The sequence below is a fragment of the Pipistrellus hanaki genome, assembly GCF_964339955.1.
Source record: "Pipistrellus hanaki genome assembly, chromosome: 1".
NCBI lineage: Eukaryota > Metazoa > Chordata > Mammalia > Chiroptera > Vespertilionidae > Pipistrellus > Pipistrellus hanaki.
Window position 1 is genome coordinate 62,785,969 of NC_140503.1, and position 18,481 is coordinate 62,804,449.

An 18,481-nucleotide genomic window follows, 5' to 3' on the forward strand; every position below is an offset into this window, starting at 1 on the left:
TGCCTTTCCCGCCTGGGAATGATTGTGAGGGAGGGGAGGTGTGATGGGCTGTGGCTAGGCCTGGCTAGAGGGCCATGGTAGCACTAGAATCAATAGGGGCAAATGTAGGAAGTCTTGGAGTTTGGGGAGTGGAGAGGGTCCCAGATGTAAGGTTTGCATAAGCAGAAAGGGTTTCACAGCAAGCCGGCTGGATGTGTGTGCAGGGAGGGGCCGTGGCTGAAGAATGGGGCTGTGGGGAGAGATAGAACCAGAAGCATTTGGAGTATAAATATCCCAGAACTCTGTGCAAATGCCATTCTGTGCAAGGCATAGGTCAGTAGGGGGTGGGGGTGGGAAATCTAGCTGTGTAGAAGTGGTAGGCCTGCCCTGAGTACCTTAGTTTGGTTGGAGAGATAAAAGGCTAGCCCATAAATTGTTGCTAACTGGGTAGGCCCATGCGATAGTTGATATGAGAGCTACAGAGCAGGAGGCAGTGTGCAGAGAGAGGACTTCTCTTTTCCTAATGGGCTTTAGGGGAAGTGTCATTGATGGCGGAGCTTCAGGTGGCTTGGAAGCAAGGAATTACTGACCTGGGGATAGGGCAGGGGGTGGCAGCGGTGGGGAACTGTGCGAAGTTAAGGAGGCAGGAAAGTTCAATGTATGCTCAGGGAATGGTGAGAAACACATCTGGACAACAGGGATCCATGAAAGGCTTCTGATCTGTAAGATGGAAGGCCCACCAGGTCAGGGTGTATATGAGGGGCCACGTTTGAGGCCCTCTGATTGGAGGAAGCAGAGTGAAAAGGAAAGGAGAGGCAGCCTTATACCACCAGATGCTATGGGGACAACTGAGCCAAGGTTCTAAGAATGGCTGGGTACCCCATTCTCACAGCTAGGGAACTCAGAGACTGCGGGACCCCTGAGTGACAGGATGGATGTGAAGGAAGACAGGTTCTTTTAAGAGTATAACATGGTGCCCAGGCCTGTGTGGCTCAGTTGGTTGGGGCATCATCCTATGCACTGAAGGACCATGGGTTTGATTCCCAGTCAGGGCACATACCCAGGTTCAATCCCCGGTTGGGGCATATATGGGAGGCAACTGATCAATGTTTCCCTCACATGTACCTTTCTCTCTGTCTCTTAAAAAACAAAAAGGAGTAAAACAGAGCCTTTAGGAAGCTGTTTTTAGGAAGAAAAGACTGGTTCAGGCTCCAGGGCAACCCACTCAGGTCAGCAGGGCAACCCACTCAGGCTTCCCGTTCTTGTGCCTTTGCTCTTCTGCTTGCCTAGTGATGTGGACCAGGGGATGGCCCACAGGACCCTGGGGGTGGCTCCCATCCAGGCAGTGCCCAGGGCCAAGGTCATGGCCACACCACTACCATGGCAGTGCTTCTATGGAAAGCCAAATGAACAATGTTAGAGTGAGCGGTCAGTGCCAGTCTCACCCCAAATTGACACTCCTCTTCTCCCTTCTCTCTGCCCTCTATTGTAGAGGACTCAAGATTCTGGGGCACTAGCAGGGGATCATGCTGGAGGGTTGGGAGGCAGACAGCAGTGACAGTTCCTAGCTCTGGGCCTTTGCTTTGATGAAACCAGAATACTGAGCAGACAAAAGAGAGGAAGCCAGATTCATTTGTCTCCGTTCCTTGAGTTGAGATATGACTCCCACTCCCTGGACCTCGGTTTATTTTATCTATAACAAAGAAGCAGAATTATCTCGATCTCATCTTCTCCCTTCCATCACCCGGGAACCCTTGTAGAGTGACTAGCGGTTTTGCCATGCTAAGAAACGCAAACTCACTCAACTTCAAAGTGAGCGTGGGGCTGGGGAAGCTACAGAGGAGCTCACTGTGGGCCAACAGCAGGGAGGACACAGGAGGTAGGGTCCGGGGAATTGTAGGATTTGTAGGAATGGAGGAGGAGGAGAAAAGGAAGACTAGGAGGAGGAGGGGGCAGTGGAGTGGGAAGAGGAGAAAGGCAGCTGGAAGGTGGGAGGAGACCAAAGGTAGGAAGTGGTAAGTCAAGGGTATTTGTGTTCACTATGTAGGTAGTGCATGCATGTGTGTGGGTAGATGGGTGTGTGCTAATTTACATAAAACAGCTGTGTCTGTGTACATGTGCATGGGTGGGTGCATATACATGCCCATTGTGTATATGGGTTCATGTGCATGGTTGTATGCACAGGACAATGGGCATGTGTGTGAACCTGTGTCTGTTCCTGAGTAGGTGCCAGACTCAAGAAACCAGAAAGATTAGAAAGTGAAATAATTGATTTACTGCCTTCGCCAGAAGAGGCATGGGAAGAGGGTGGTTTAACCTTCTGTCTTGGCTGGAACCACTCCTGAGGCCCCAACGTCAGAGGAGTTTCTCTGCCTCTGGCCACAGGACGAGGGGAGAGAAGAGAGAGAGCACCTTGCCTGGGGTCCTGAGGGAGCAGGGTAGGGCTATGCTCCTACTCCAGGGGTGGGATACCCTCCCAGCTGCTTCTGCCTCTGGGACCTCCTAGAACTGGGGAGCGGGGGTCGCCATGGGGGTGGCAGCACGGGGGAGGAGCGGGAGGCAGGCTTTCTTGTGACCATGTTAGACCAGCCCCTGCCCCATTCAAGCTCTGTGATGCCTGGAAATAGCCTTTCCTACCTGCCCACCTTTCCTTCCACGACTATTTTTATGGTAGGACCAGCTCCAGGCCTAGGAGCTGGGTCTGCTGGTGGTGGCAATGGAGGGACTGGGGGAGCTGGCAGCTCCCTTCTCTGGCAGAGTCAGGTCCTCGGGGCCCTGCAGTGTGGTTGGGGTTTGAGAGGAAGCCAGCCATCCAGGAAGGCTGTGGGGTAGCCAGGAAGGCAGGAAACATGAACAGGAGGGGAAGCAGCAGGAGAGAGGATGGGCTGCTGGGGCAGGAAGGGGATGAGAGGAAAGCAGAGAAACAGATGGGAAATATGAGAGCAGCTGAAGAGAAGGCTGCAGCCGGCAGGGGGTGGATGAGCACTGTGAGGCTGATGTCTGTGCCTGCTCCCCACTCTTCACTGGGGAAGGTCTGAGAAGGCGGCTAGAGGTCTGGAGTGCCGGGAGCCATAAGGAAAAAGTCCGGTCTCACTTCCTGATCAGTTCCACTTCCTGGTTGAGCATGAATGCGTGACAAAAAGCCCGCACTGTTATCCCTCCCACATTGGAATAGCCAACCAGCTAAGAACAGGTACCCACCGCCCAGTCAATCACCTTGTGACAACCCCCCCCCCCCCTTTTCCTACCCCTCCCCTCCCAGCCTGAGAGCTTATAAACTGTTGTTCTTGGAATAAGAGTCAAGATGGCTGCTCGGGTAGACACCTAACTGCAGCAGCACACAATTTCAATGGAATACAACTAAAATGTAGAGTGGACATCGCCCAGAGCTACAGGTAGTCGACTGACTGAAAATTCTACAAGAAGGAAAGAGAAAACCAGAAGGAAAATCAGAGGAGCTGAAAAAAAGCCTAAGGTACAGAGACATGCTGCGCGCTCGCACGCACGCGCGCACGGAGAAGTCGCAGCCGGAGAGGAGGAGAGGGCTGGGTGCTGCCTGGCGTTCCCTAGCAGGAAGGAAATAAAACCCCCAGACTGGGCTGAACCCCTGAACCGGCAGCGCTGAGCCCCAGTTATGGGACAGACCCTGGGGACCCAGGCTCCGGCAGGGGGAGACGGGGCTGTGAGGCGGAATCCCAGGCGAGCAGCGAAAAGCAGGGTCCCCGGAGTCGCGCACACATTGCGCGCAGAGGACTGAATGTTGACTCTGATGCTGGATTACCCAAGCCGGAAGGAACAGGGCCTCCGGCGGCGCTGAGCCTCAGTCCGGACTGCTCTGAACCCCAGTTCTGGGCCAATCCCTGGGGACCCAGGCTCGAGCAGGGGAGACGGGGCTGTGAGGCAGAATCCCAGGGGAGTGGCGAAAAGCGGAGCCCCCAGAGTCTCGTGCACTGCGCGCAGAGGACAGTCTGTTGACTCTGATCCTAGACTCCCCTAGAGGGGAGGAGAAAAAAAAGCTCCAGACTGGAGGAATGCGACAGGGAGCAGGATCCCCTGCCGGACACCGGCCAGCCAGGCGCTGGCAGGGAGTTGGGCGACGGGGCCCCCAGGGAGGGGGGTGCCCCTGAGCCTTCGACCTCTGAGCGCGGGCAACGGAGCCAAGGCCGTGGGCTGCTTCCTGGGAGCCCGTGGAGAACAAAGGGGTGCCACAGGCCAACCTGCTGAGCTCCCAGGACAAGGAGGAAGAAACCAAAGAAGTTCTCAATGTGAAGAAATCAAGTGAGAGCAAATGATAGTAAAATTACTTAAGAAAGAATACAAAGAAGATCTTGAAAAATCAAAGACTAAGTCAGAACTCAACTCACCAGCCAACATTGCAACATATATGCGTTTAAAAAAAAAAAAAAAAAAAAAGGACAGAATGTTGGAACAGCGGCAGCCAGGCCTAGAGTGCCCAGGCACAAGGCAGTGGCAACCGGGCCCGGAGCAGCAATGGCCAGGCCCCAGAGCAGCAGCAGCCAGAACCAGAGCAACAACAGCCAGCACTGGAGCAGCCAGGCCTGAGGCGGAGGCAGCCAAGCCCAGGGTGGCCAGTTCAGGAACACCCAGACCCGGAGTGGCTGGGCCCGGAGAAGCCGAGCCCAGAGCAGCCAGGTTGGGAACAGCCAGGCCCAGAACAGCAGTAGCCAAGCCTGGAGCATCCAGGCTGGGAGCGGCCAGACTCAGAGCAGCGGCTACCAGGCTGGGAGCTGCCAGGCCCGGAGCAGCCGGGTCTTGTGCGGCCAGGCCCGGAGCAGCAGCTGCCAGGATGGGAGCAGCCAGGCCCGGAGCAGCCGGGTCTTGTGCGGCCAGGCCCGGAGCAGCAGCTGCCAGGATGGGAGCAGCCAGGCCCGGAGCAGCGGCTGCCAGGCTGGGAGCGGCCAGGCCCGGAGCAGCCGGGTCTGGTGCAGCCAGGCCCGGAGCAGCGGCTGCCAGGCTGGGAGCAGCCAGGCTCGGAGCAGCCGGGCCTGGTGCGGCCAGGCCCCGAGCAGCAGCTGCCAGGCTGGGAGCGGCCAGGCCCGGAGCAGCGGCTGCCAGGCTGGGAGCGGCCAGGCCCGGAACAGCCGGGTCTGGTGCGGCCAGGCCAGGAGCAGCAGCAGCCAAGTCCAGAGCAACTAGGTTGGGAGCGGCAGTGACCAGACCTGGAGCAGCTGGTTGTGGAACGAACCAGAGCAACAGAGGCCAGGCCCGGAGCAGCCAGGCCCGTAACAGCTCGCTCCTCGCCTGCCCCTGCCCCACGGCTGCCTCTCAGACATGGCTGGAAACTTTTGTGGGAACTTGAGGGTCTGCTGAATCAAGTGATGAAGGCTTAGATCTGGATGTGTTGAGTTAGTATAGGGCTGGGGTGTTGATCTGTGAGTGCCTTGGGTGGGGCCTGGATGAGGCTGGTTGACCTATTTGGAAATGTCTTTTGTGTGAAATGTATCATTGGGCATGTGGAGGTATTATTTATATGAGAAAATGCTAAGTAACTGATTTACTATCTGAAAAGGGATTTACTATCGGGGAAAGGGAGGGAGGAAGAGACTGAACATAAACTGCACCTATGGATGAGGACAATGGGGGATGGGGAGGGGCGGAGGGTGGGGTGGGAACCTGGTGGAGGGGGGAAGAAATGAGGAACCTTTGTAATAATATGAACAATAAAGATTGATTTAAAAACAAACAAACAAAACAAAACTGTTGTTCTTGAATAAAATTTTGAGGCTTGATCAGAACCCTGTCTTGCCTCCGTTCTTCCCGTTCCTTGTTTGCTTCATTCTCTTAGGTGATTTCCACGTGCCCTTGTTGTTGCCCTGTGGGTCAGGGCACTGGAGGACATGGCAGCAGGGAGGAGAAGGGAAGATGACTGGGAAACTTTCCTACCTCCTGACCCGTGGGAGAGAACGGGAGAAGAAAGAAGCAGCTTTGGTCATTTGGGTCTGCAGCGAGAAGCCAGTTCTCTCTGGTGCTGATTCTGTGCCCACCCCCACCTCCAACAGAGGTCTTCAGACTTGATCACTTGTCTGACCATTATTCCTTCCTTCCTTCACTCGACAGCAGGATACTGAAAGTTAATGCAAAGTTCAGCTGTGCATTCCCATTTGCTCAGGAGCCGGCTGAGCCCTCCTCAGGGAGGGGGGGGGGCAGTTAGGAAGTGTGGGCTCTTCCCCACCCTGGCAGCTGTCTGTCCTCCAAATCTCAGCCAAACTCCAGGACACCAAGGGAGACACTCTGCAGGCAAACCCTGATTCTTCTGCTTCTACCCCCAGTCAGACCCCATCCAGCCTCTCCGTCTGCCCCTCCCCGCCCCCCAGCCCCACTTTTCTCAGCCCTGTCTCTGCTCAGATCCTCAGCTGTCTGTTGGCTACTGCTATGGTCCTCCGTTCCCCTCTGTTAGCCTTTGCTCCTATCTCCTGTTACTCGAAAACCTCTCTGGCTCAACTCTGTGTTGCTTTCCTGCAAGATGTCTGGTTAGATCGGGCCATTCTGCCTGCCCTGCCTGCTCAGCTGTGACCCAACGGCTCACTCTTCAGTGACCAATCTGAGTGGTCCTGGGTGTTCCCTTTGGTGGGAACTGCCTAATCAATGAGACATATTTCTTTTTTAAAAATATATATTTTATTGATTTTTTTACAGAGAGGAAGGGAGAGGGATAGAGAGTTAGAAACATCGATGAGAAAGAAACCGATCAGCTGCCTCCTGCACACCTCCCACTGGGGATGTGCCCACAACCAAGGTACATGCCCTTTACCTGAATCGAACCTGAGACCCTTGAGTCCACAGGCCGACGCTCTATCCACTGAGCTAAACTGGTTAGGGTGAGACATATTTCTTGAGGATCAGGATAGTCTTTTGTTCCTTTTAATATATATATATATTTTTTTCAAAGAGGAAGAGATAGGGAGAGAGAGATAGAAACGTATATGTAGAATATTAAAAAACAGAAAATAAACAAATAATTTTTTTTAAAAAACTCCTCAGCTCATAGACACAGAAAGCAGATTGGTGGTTATCAAAGGAGGTAGGGTGTGTGTGTGTGAAATGAGTGAAGGGGATGAAAGGTATGAACTGTTGCATACCTTAAACTAGTATATGTCAATTAAACCTAAAAAAAAAAAATTAAAAAAGGCCTTGGACTGTCTCTCCAATTCAAGACAAGTGCTTGAGGGACAGGATTTGGTGGCTCTGAAAGGGAACTAGTCATTCAATCCAATCAACCCTCAGCAAAACCCTTCTGCCTGGCATGGCAGAGGCTATAAATTCAAGTATAACTCGAGCAGAAGGTGGAGGTTCAGGGGTTTGGCCAGGAATGGGAGCAGGGCAGGTGAGCAGACACAGACACACAGACATACAGCACACAGACCCACACTGCATTGATGAGAGACATGGACTAACACACACAGATGCAGGACGCCCACCCTAAGAGACACAGAGGCACAGATACCAAGTCAGTGCACAGACACTTCTATCGGAGAGACGGTGACCACACAGACCCACCACACACGCTCACAGAGCCCCTTCCATCCCCTGCACAGCCGGCAGAGCCAGCCTCTCCTGGAGGGCAGGGCAGGGCGGGGGAGTCTGAGGCGCTCCCAGTGCCCCGGTGTGTTTGTACAGAGCGGCGGTTTTCAACCAGCGTGCTGCAGCACACCGGTGTGTCACAAGAATCTTTTATAAACATGCAACAGCTGGCTAGTTAGTCAGAGCACTGACCTCTTTTCCCTTAGATTGTCAAATAAAAAATTGATAACAGCCAACACGACAATAGCTATCTAGTGTGAATGAATCAAAATTACACCTTTTATTATTTTTATTTTATTTTATTGATTTTTTACAGAGAGAAAGGGAGAGAGATAGAGAGCTAGAAACATCCGTGAGAGAAACATTGACCAGCTGCCTCTTGCACACCCCCTACTGGGGATGTGCCCGCAACCAATGTACATGCCCTTGACCGGAATCGAACCCGGGACCCTTCAGTCCACACACCTACGTTCTACCACTGAGCCAAACCGGTTTCGGCTACACCATTTTTTTTTTTTTTTTTGTCAAATTGGCAAAAAATGTATTTTTTGGCATGCAGCAGAATTTTAGTAAGTAGTTTATGTGTGCCATGACATGAAAACGGTTGAAAATCCCTGGTATAGGGTGGGGAGGGGACAAGGAGGAGTGGGCTAATCTTTATCTGGGCAAAGAGGAGCTGGAAGCAGTTTGTGTGCGTGTGTGTGTGTGTGTGTGTGTGAGAGAGAGAGAGTGTGTGTGTAACAGGCGGAGAGAGTAGGGAACAACCCATTACCTGATTGGTCTGGTAACAAGAACCACTGGTCAGACCCTGGCAAGGCTGCTCAGCACCCAGGGACGGGCTCTAAGTATTTGTGGGGCCGCTACTGAGTCCCAGGCCTTTTGCTGCTTCACACACTTGAATCAACGGATTCCTACCAAACCGACAGGATTCTCACCTGCTCCCGGGGGTGGAGGAGGAAACAGACCTGGAGGAAGGAACAGGTGGACGACTTGCCCTGAGAGCCAAGTCCCGGTCCTGAGCGCTCACACGCGCTGCTGCGACCCCGGTGCCTGTTGTGAGTGGACATCGAACAAGTCAGAAAAGGGGCTTTCTGGGTGGAATTTAGACAAGATAGAGAGGAGCCTGGATGGAATTTAGACAAGACAGAAAGAATACATTATGTAACAGAAGTCCAGGCTGCCAACTTGCTCTGCGCTCTGCAAGCCCCTGTGCTCTGGCCTCCTCTGAGCCTGACCTGTGCCGTGAACCACAGCCCTTTGCTCTGTGTGCCTGGCCCACTGGCCTCTCCTTACACCCTGCAGACAGACCAGGCACCCCTGTTACAAGCTCTCCTAGCTCCCTGGGTCCTCTCTTCTAATGTTGCCCTTCCCACTGGACTGTATGCTCACCTTAGTATTCCTGGGGACTGGCCCTTAGCAGTTCTCCTGGCACTTAGCAGGTGCCCAGCAAATACATTTCTGTGGTTTATGCTTTGTGTTTTTTCTCTGTCACATATATATTATTGATTTCAGAGAGAAATAGAGAAGGAGAGAGAGAGAGAGAGAGAAACATCACTGATAAGAGAGATCATGGACTGGCTGCCTCCTGCATGCCCCCTACCTGGGGATTGAGCTGACAGCCCGGGCATGTGTTCCCATGAGGACTCCAATCGCAACTCCTGGTTCATAGATCAGTGCTCATCCACTGAGCCATGCCTGCCGGGCTGTTGCATATTTTTAAAAATCATTTTTTTCTGGTAAAAGTAGGGGAAACCATCTCCCATGACAGACCCTGGCCGGCCTGAGCTCCTGCTGCCCATCCTGGAGCTCACAGAGCCGGCAGCACCGAGGCAGCTGAGCTGCCATTCTCCGGTACAGCGCTTGGGCGGCTCCAGTTTCAACCAAAAACAAGAAGCATGTGGAATTGTAAGAGAAAGCGGAGAGGTTAAAACCGTCACTGTTCCAGGTTGTCCTTTAAAGAGCCTGGAAGCACTACTTGCACCTGAACAGCATTAAACTCATTTTTAAAAAGTAACACAGCCGGGGCTGGTGTGGCTCAGTGGTTGACACCAACCTATTGAACCAGGAGGTTATGGTTTGATTCCCCGTCCAGACACAAGCACACATGCTCACGTTGATCCCCATTGGGGGGCATGCAGGAGGCAGCCAATCCATGATTCTCTCTCATCATTGATGTCTCTATTTCTCCCCCCCCCCCCCCCGCCTCTCTGAAATCAATTAAATGAAAAAAAAGTAACACATCTAGTCATGGCCCGTGGTTAGAAGTCAGCCTGTGCATGTGAGATTCCTGGCCAAGGGTGTGTGCAGGAGGCTCTCTCTCTCTCTCTCTCTCTCTCTCTCTCTCTCTCTCTCTCTCTCTCTCTCTCTCTCTCTCCCCTCCCTCCCTCCCTCGATAAAATAAATGGGAAAATGGCCTCCAGTGAGGATTAACAAATAAGAAGGTACATACCTAGTCTCCGGGTAAAGATGGCAGAGTGTGGTTGGAGCAGGCTACAGCTCCTCGCTGATTACGCTCAGCCGTCTGGTAAACGTGTCCGGATTGCATGTGCTGTAGCTGGAGGAGCCCCAACCTCCCTTCAGTGGGAACTAAAGCTGCAAATGGTGTGGTATTGGCAACCGAGGAGACACAGAAACCCATTCAGTGTGATGAGCAAAGCGTACACAAAGGGGAGCCCGTCGCCAGACAGACAGGCTGGGCTGTAGCGGCACGCGCCCAGATTAGAGTGCCCGTGCCCAGAGGTGGGATCTGGCTCAGCAATGCCATCTTGTTTACCAAGAACCCCTCCCACCACTCAGCTGGTGCCGGGCAGCTCCTGTGGTGTGGGAACAGGCCCTGTCACGTAATGCCCGTCCATTGGAGTGTTTCACTAATTTGTGGTTGGAATGAGGGGGGACCGTATTTAAAGCCACAGCGATGGGAAAGAGCCATGTGGATGGGAAACTGTGCTTGAGAAAAGATAGGATGAAGATCTAGAACTTGAAGATGCCATTCAGACAGCCATAGTAACCCTAAAGGAAAGCTTTGAAGGGCAGATGACTGAAGATAACGTAGAAGCTGGAATGTGCAATGAAGCTGGATTTAGGAGTCTTACTCCACCTGCAGTTAAGGACTCCTCGGCTGCCATAGCATAATAATGAAGCAACTGAAAAAAACACACAAAAAAACCCCACAGAATTATTTCTGTACTTAAACAAGTTTAAAGAATGCTTTGTTTCTACAAACTTTCTGCATACTTATTTCTACATGATTTAATGGAACAATGCTTTTAAAATGGCACTTGTAAATCATAATAAACTGTTAAACCCCCCCAAATAAAAAGGAAATAAAAAAGTAACATTATCTATTGGCAGATGGGTACTAGACTTATCTGGGTGTTCAATTTGTACGGTATGTAAATGTCTAATCACTATGCTGCATACCTGAAATAATGTAATATTTTATGCCAACTGTAATTGAAAAATACTTTAATAGAAAAAGAAAAAAGTAACATATCGGAGAGAAATGGAAACAGGTTCTCACAAAGGCTTATAGTTGAATGTTCAAAGTAGCTTTGTTTGGAAAAGCTAAAACTTGGAATTTTCTCAAATGTCCACGAACAGGTGAATGAATAAACAAATTGTGGTATCTGCCTTTGATGGAATACTACTCAACAATACAAAGACCTTTGGCCTTGGCCAGTGTGGCAAGGTGGCAAGCATTGACCCGCACACCAGAGGGTCTGTTTGATTCCTTATTAAGGGCACATACTTGGATTGCAGGTTTGATCCCAGGCCCCTGTCTGGGCATGTGCAGGAGGCAACCAATCTATGTATCTCATTCATATCGATGTTTCTCTCTCCCCTCTCCCTTCCTTCCACTCTCTCTAAAAATCAATAAAAAACAAAAAAACCAAAAAAAACCCTTGGGTGAGGATTAACAACAACAAAAAAGAACTTTGCTATATGCTAAAATATCTCAAAATAACCGCTGAATGGAAGAAGCAACATATACTGTGTAATTCTGTCTAGAAAATTCTAGAATTTTGGAAAATTCTAGGAAATGTGAACTAGTTATAATGACAGCAAATCAATGATTGCCTGGGGACAGCATGGTGGAAATGGGGAGGGGATGGAAGGAGATGTCAGAAGGGACACTTTGGGGTCTGATGGATATTTTCATTATCTTGATTATGGTGATGGTTCATGGATTACACATAGACAAAACTTAGCAAATTGCTCAATTTGTGCAGTTTATGGCATGTCAATTGTTCTCACTTAGGGGCTGTAAAAACAGAAGTAACAACCACATCAGAAAAGTATTTGAAAAATGGAGAGAAGGAAAAAGAATGATTCTTCATTATTTTCATGGTGGGTAGAAAAGCATTTTTGTGTGTCAGGTTCTTTTATAGTATCAACTAGAGGCCTGGTGCACAAAATTTGTGCCCTTGGGGGGGTGGGTCCTCAGCCTGGCCTGCACCCTCTCCCAGTCTGAGATCCTTCGGGGAATGTCTGACTGCTGACTTAGGTGGGAGCAAGCCTAAGCCATCAGTCGGACATGCTTAGCGCTGCCACCACGGAGGGAGAGGCTCCCGACACTGCTGCTGCGCTCGCCCGCCATGAGCCCTGCTTCCGGCCGAGTGGCGCTCCCCCTGCGCGAGTGCATTGACCGCCAGGGGGCAGCTCCTGCATTGAGCATCTGCCCCCTGCTGGTCAGTGCACCTCATAGCAACTAGTTGTTCCGCTGCTGTTCGGTCCATTTGCATATAAGCCTTTTTTTAAAATATAGGATTATCTTGTAACAGCTCTTGAAGATTAGTTTTATCTTCCCTTCTTTTGTAGATAAAAAAAAAAAAAAATCCAGATTCTGAGAGATTAGGAAATTTGCCTGAGGCCACCCAGCCAGTGTGTACAGTTAGTCCCAGTCACAGCCATCTGAGTCCAGCCTGGGCCCCTTCTCCACCACATTGTCTCTCAGGAATGCTCTTCGGGAAGAGTGCAGCCTGCTTTGGTAACATTGTGGGCAAAGGCCTCGGGTCAGTGACTCAGTGGGCAGTCACTCCTGCACCCAGCGCCCACGCATTGGCTGTGAGCCCGGGGCAGGCCGCGGGGAAGGCGCCGGTGCTCACAGTGGCCCCCCGCAGCCCACACTGCACGAACGGCAGGGCCTGCGCCCACCAGCCTGTCTTCGCCAGCCCACCACGCCCCCGGCCCCTTCCAGGAATCCTCCCTTCTCCTCAGGGCCCTGACAACAGGACCTCCCACCCCACCCACCCAGCGTTGGCGGGGAGCCAACGGGGCGGCCTGTGTCCTCGAGGACCCGCAGGGGACGGCGGGGCTGCGGCCTGAGGAGCGCTGTGAGGGCTCCCTGCTCTGGTCTCAGGGTTCAGGCCCTCAGTTCTCACCATCTCTGGAGTCCAGGTCTGAGCTCATGAGGAACGTGGTGGGAGTACAGAGGCGGGGGGAGGGTAGAGGGGGGGAGGGTAGAGGGGGAGGGTAGAGGGGGAGGGTAGAGGGGGGAGGGTAGAGGGGGGGGTGGGGGGAGGGTAGAGGGGGGAGGGTAGAGGGGGGAGGGTAGAGGGGGGAGGGTAGAGGGGGGAGGGTAGGGGGGGAGGGTAGAGGGGGGAGGGTAGAGGGGGGAGGGTAGAGGGGGGAGGGTAGGGGGGGGAGGGTAGAGGGGGGAGGGTAGAGGGGGGAGGGTAGAGGGGGGAGGGTAGAGGGGGGAGGGTAGAGGGGGGAGGGTAGGGGGGAGGGTAGGGGGGAGGGTAGGGGGGGAGGGTAGGGGGGAGGGTAGAGGGGGGGAGGGTAGAGGGGGGAGGGTAGAGGGGGGAGGGTAGGGGGGGAGGGTAGGGGGGGAGGGTAGAGGGGGGAGGGTAGAGGGGGGGAGGGTAGGGGGGGAGGGTAGAGGGGGGAGGGTAGAGGGGGGAGGGTAGGGGGGGAGGGTAGGGGGGGAGGGTAGAGGGGGGAGGGTAGAGGGGGAGGGTAGAGGGGGGAGGGTAGGGGGGGAGGGTAGAGGGGGGAGGGTAGGGGGGGAGGGTAGAGGGGGGGAGGGTAGGGGGGAGGGTAGAGGGGGGAGGGTAGAGGGGGGGGTGGGGGGAGGGTAGAGGGGGGAGGGTAGAGGGGGGGGAGGGTAGAGGGGGGAGGGTAGAGGGGGAGGGTAGAGGGGGGAGGGTAGAGGGGGAGGGTAGGGGGGAGGGTAGGGGGGGAGGGTAGGGGGGGAGGGTAGAGGGGGGAGGGTAGAGGGGGGGGTGGGGGGAGGGTAGAGGGGGGAGGGTAGGGGGGGAGGGTGAGGGGGGAGGGTAGAGGGGGGGTGGGGGGAGGGTAGAGGGGGGAGGGTAGAGGGGGGAGGGTAGGGGGGGAGGGTAGAGGGGGGAGGGTAGGGGGAGGGTAGGGGGGGAGGGTAGGGGGGAGGGTAGGGGGGGAGGGTAGGGGGGGGTAGAGGCCGTGGACCTGTCCTGATGAGGTGGACAGGGAAGCCAGGGCAGGCTGAGTAGCCTGGCTGCGGTGGAGGCCTGAGAGACGTGAGGGTGCCCACAGCAGGGCCAGCACGGGAGAGTCAATTCACAGCAGAGCACGATGCTCCGGTCCTCCCTCTCCCGCCCTACGCGGTGCCAGCGGGGCCTGAGCCCTCTCTCCTCGGCACCTGCCTCCCAGGGTGAGCGCTTGCCGAGGGCTCGGCTCGCTGCCTGGCTGAGAGAGCTGGCGCCTTCCTGCCGGAAAGGCCCCGAGGGCAGGGAAAGGAGCCTGGGAGCGGAGGAGACCTTGCGGTGAGGGCTGGGCTCAGGCAGAGGAGGCGGGAGGGCCTCTCCCAGGGCGGAGGCCATGGGCAGGGGGCTCGGGGAGGTGGCACTGGCAGTGAAGGCCAGCAGGCAGGATGTCCCTCTCTGTGGCATCCCGTCTCTCCGCAGAGCCGGCAAGGCCCCCTGCTCCCGGGCTCCTTGGGTGGGGAGGGAGCCAGGACAGCAGGCTCCTTGCATGGTTTGGGTGGACAGGTTTCTCACTGCAGAGGGCAAAGGTGGCCAGCCCTGGGCGTGCCCCGGAGAGTGTGTGGCGGGGCTGGGGCCTGGGCCTGGGCCTGAGAGTGCAGGCAGGTGAGTGGGAGGCCAAAGAGAAGCTAAGAACACCTGCCCTGGCTAATGCCCAGACTTCAGAGCTTGATGAGATCAAAGGGCATCAGGTGTGTGAGGGCTTGGCCATGCCAGGTGTACGTGGGAGGCGCTGTTCCTATTGTCAGCAGGAGCACCGAGGACCCATTTAAGTCCCCTCGCTCGCTCGCACAGGGATCTCCTGGGACAGGGCCCCACCTCTGGCCCCTGGCATCTCACTGACAGCCTCCTGAGAAGTTCCCGCCCCTGCCCCAGCCTCTTGCAACACCTTCCTTCCCCTGAACCAGCGTTTCCCGAAGTGTGGTACGCGTACGCCCAGGGGCACGGGGAGAGTTTGGTGGGGTACACGTTGCACCGGAGTTCGGTGGGGATACGCACTGCACCGTGCTCAGCTGCGCCTAATTCTGCGTTCTCATGAGCACGAGCGGTACTCAGCGTTACGGAAATTATAGGAGGGGTACACATGTCAAAAGTTTGGGAAACACTGTGGGGGCCTGAACCAACCAAATGTCCAGGTTTGCCTAGAATTGAGGGGTTTCTGGAGGCAGGACTTTCAAGGCTAAAACGGGGTCAGTTCCAGGCAAACGGGGACAATAGGTCGCCTGCCTGCTCGCCCCACCCCCAGGCTGCTTCCTCTTCCCTGTGGTGAGGATGGTGCCCCGGGCATTTCAGCATTCTCTCTCTCTCTCTCTCTCTCTCTCTCTCTCTCTCTCTCTCTCTCCCTTCCTCCTTCCCTCTCTCCCTCCCTCTCTGTCCCTGGTTGACCTCTCCTGCCTTGAAGCCTCTAGTCCAGGGCACACCACCCAGAGATGGGACACACCACCCCTGACCATTCCCTCTTGTGGGCCCGGCCAGCTCTCTACTCCTCAAAACGTGCCAGATCTTTTCCCGACGGATCCCTAGCGGATGGGGCTCCGCCCACACCCCACCCCTATGGGTGTCCAGGTGGAAGAGAGCCTGTGTATGCCACACAACCCTCTCTCCGGCCCAGAGACGGAGCACCCTGGGCACCCGCAGGCCAGCCCGGTCTGCTCCACGCTTTCCGGGCCGCAGGCCTGAGCCCCTCCCTTCTCCGCTGTGCTCACCCCCGGCAGTGCTAATGCTCCCAGGCCTCCCGCTCCCGCTGCTCTGCCTGGCCCAGACCCCTCCCTCCCAGCTCCGGACACAGCTTCCTACTGTGTGCTTCACCCGGCTGGGGGAACAAGGAAGTGAGCAGCTCTGAGAAAAACACTCTGAGTTACTTTGCAGCTACCAGGGAGAAGAGAGTCCCCTACAGGGGAGACCCCAGGGGTTCGGCTCCCGCAAGGGCTCACCTCCCACTGCCAGGCCTAAAGCTGGGAAGCTCCGAGGCCCCCGCCCTCCGGGTGTGCCCTGGAGAGCAGAATGGAGGGACGGGTCCCCAGACCAGCTTTCCTGCTGCTTCCGGATGCCCCTAAGGGCTTTGGCCCTGCCCCGCTCTGGCATGTGTGTTCTTGGGGGAGGCGGGCCCAGACTTTGTCTCTGGCACCTGGAGCCCCCCCAGGACTGGTCCTTTTGGCCCCATGTCATGCACTCTCTCACCCAGAGCCAGGCCTGGCCGGGCCTGCAAGGCCTGCATACACTCTAGTCCAGCGGTCGCCAACCTTTCGGGCCTCACGGGCCAGCAGTGGTCTGCGGACCACCCATTGGTGACCCCTGCTCTAGTCAGCAGGTCTTAGCTTCTTCAGCCAGGAACGGGGGGGAGTGGAGGCAGTGGGTTTGTGGGAAAGGAACACTGTGCTTTAAGCCACCTTCGTATCTCTCCTTATTCAGAGGGCTGCTCCCTAGTAACTGGGCTCTCCTGCAAGCTGGCTTTGCTCATCCCCTTCCTCAATACTCACCCGCCTGCCCAGAGCTGTTTAGTGGCACCGGTGACCTCGAGGGGTCAGCCCCGGTCGAAAAGGATGGCTCCCACCCAGGCACCTGGACATGGGCCTGGAACTGGACCGGTAGGATCCGGAGCAGGTGAGGTTCAGGAACTGCTTCCAGGAGCTCCGATGCCGGCTGGAGGTGGATAACAGCCAGAGCCTGGGCTTCAGAGGGAACGAGGTTGAGGGGGGGGGGGTGGGGGGAGCAGGCAGAGAAGACTCCTGGAGGGGGCGGGGCAGGAGCTGGGCCTGGTGGGGCTTTCTGAGCAGGAACAGCGTGAAGGGGGCACAGAAAGGCTGCTGAGATCGTGCCTCGGGATCTCCTCCCCAGGCCACAACGGTCCACAGTGTGTGCAGTCCCGCCTCCTTTGGGACGCCTCCAGGAAAGCATCCAGAGGCGGCTCTCAAGGCTACCTGAGGCCAGAAGGAAACTATGGGGAGCTTCACCTCGTATAGACACATACGGAGGTCACTGTGCTTCTTCATTTCATCTGCCCATGGCTCAAAGTATTGAATAGTTACACCTCATTGGATAGATGAGGACCAGAGCCACGCCGCCAGTAAGGGGTGAAGTTAATCTGGAATCCATAAATTGCACTGCCTCGTTTAGGACGAGGTTGAGGACGGGCGAGGAGCGCTTGTATTTAACGATCACCCATTCTGGAAGCAGTGACCAGGGTCTGAGTCGTGCCGGCTCTCTGCCAGCTCTGAGCTCCCATCTCAGCTTCCCCTGCAAGCTTTCCTCCTCTTTCCTGCCTCAACAAGAGTCTCCAGGCTTGCGGCACCTGCCCTCAGGGCTGGCTCTGGGTCTGTGGACCATAGACCCATCATACCTTCCAAAGGGAAGAGATGTGACCCAGACCTGAGAAGTAAAATATTGGGGCATCTGGTGGGGTTAAGATGCGGGGGGAGAGCGCTGGGCAAGGGAGGCAGGTGCCCCGCTGGTTCCTAGTAGTTGCATCCGGGCCTCACACTGGCTGTGCGGCCTAGGCAAATGGGGCTACCTTTCTGAGCTTCCTCATCTTCATTCTGGTGGAGTTGGGAGGTGGGGGTTACAAGACTTAAGGTTGGGGAGCTGGGGAGCAGGAGGCGTGAAGGGGAAGGCCACGCCTCCCTAGCCCGGGCTTTTGTAACTCTGCTGCCCCCTAGTGGTGGCAGGGAGTAACAGGATCAGGGCCTCCTGGAACATCACGCTGTCACCTCCCCGCCTCCCCGACAGGGAAGGAGGATTCGCTCTTAGTGGCTCTACCAGCCCCCGCCTCCCTCAGGGCGGCCTGCGGGCTGGGTGGAAGGCGGGCACAGCCTGCCTATGTATACGATACCCGCAGCTGCGCCCAGGATGGCGCGGGATATTCACTCACACATTCATTCTGCAAGTGGTGGTGGGGTCTGTCGTTTGCGAGGGCTCTGTGCCAGGCCCGTGGCACCCCATTTCCGCTCTCAGAGAGCCTCTGTCCAGTGGGGGAGCACACGGGCGAGCCAGGCTCTGGAGGAAACAGGAGCGCGGGGGGGCTGCTCTGAGGCGTGACGGTGTAACACGTGGGCATCTCAGGACCGGAAGCTGTGGGGCTCTGACTGCTGGTGTGTCCTGGGCACGTGGGCCTCCAGCTGATGGGCTTTTGCCACCAGGTCAGTGGAGTCCCTCCTGGAAGGGTCACCCTCCCCACGGGGCGGCTGGGTTTCTTCCTGGGCCTCCTGTCCCCTGGCCGGGAATGGGACTGGGGGGGACACAGCAGATCTTGCCTCACCGCCTTGCAGCCTCTTCTATCCATACCCCTCCTCCTCCACCTGGTCTGGGAGTCTGGGTTCCAAACGCGGTAGAGAACATAGAACCCCTCCCAGGCTGATGCTCTCTCTGCAGGCCTCCGGCTCCCACAACATGGTGGGCAGTGGATGGGAAGCCTGCCTGCCGTGCTCCAGGGCCTACACTGCCTTCCTCCTCCCTCCCCTCCCCGCCTTCAGAGGCTCTGCAGGAGCTCAGCGGCTGTGGGG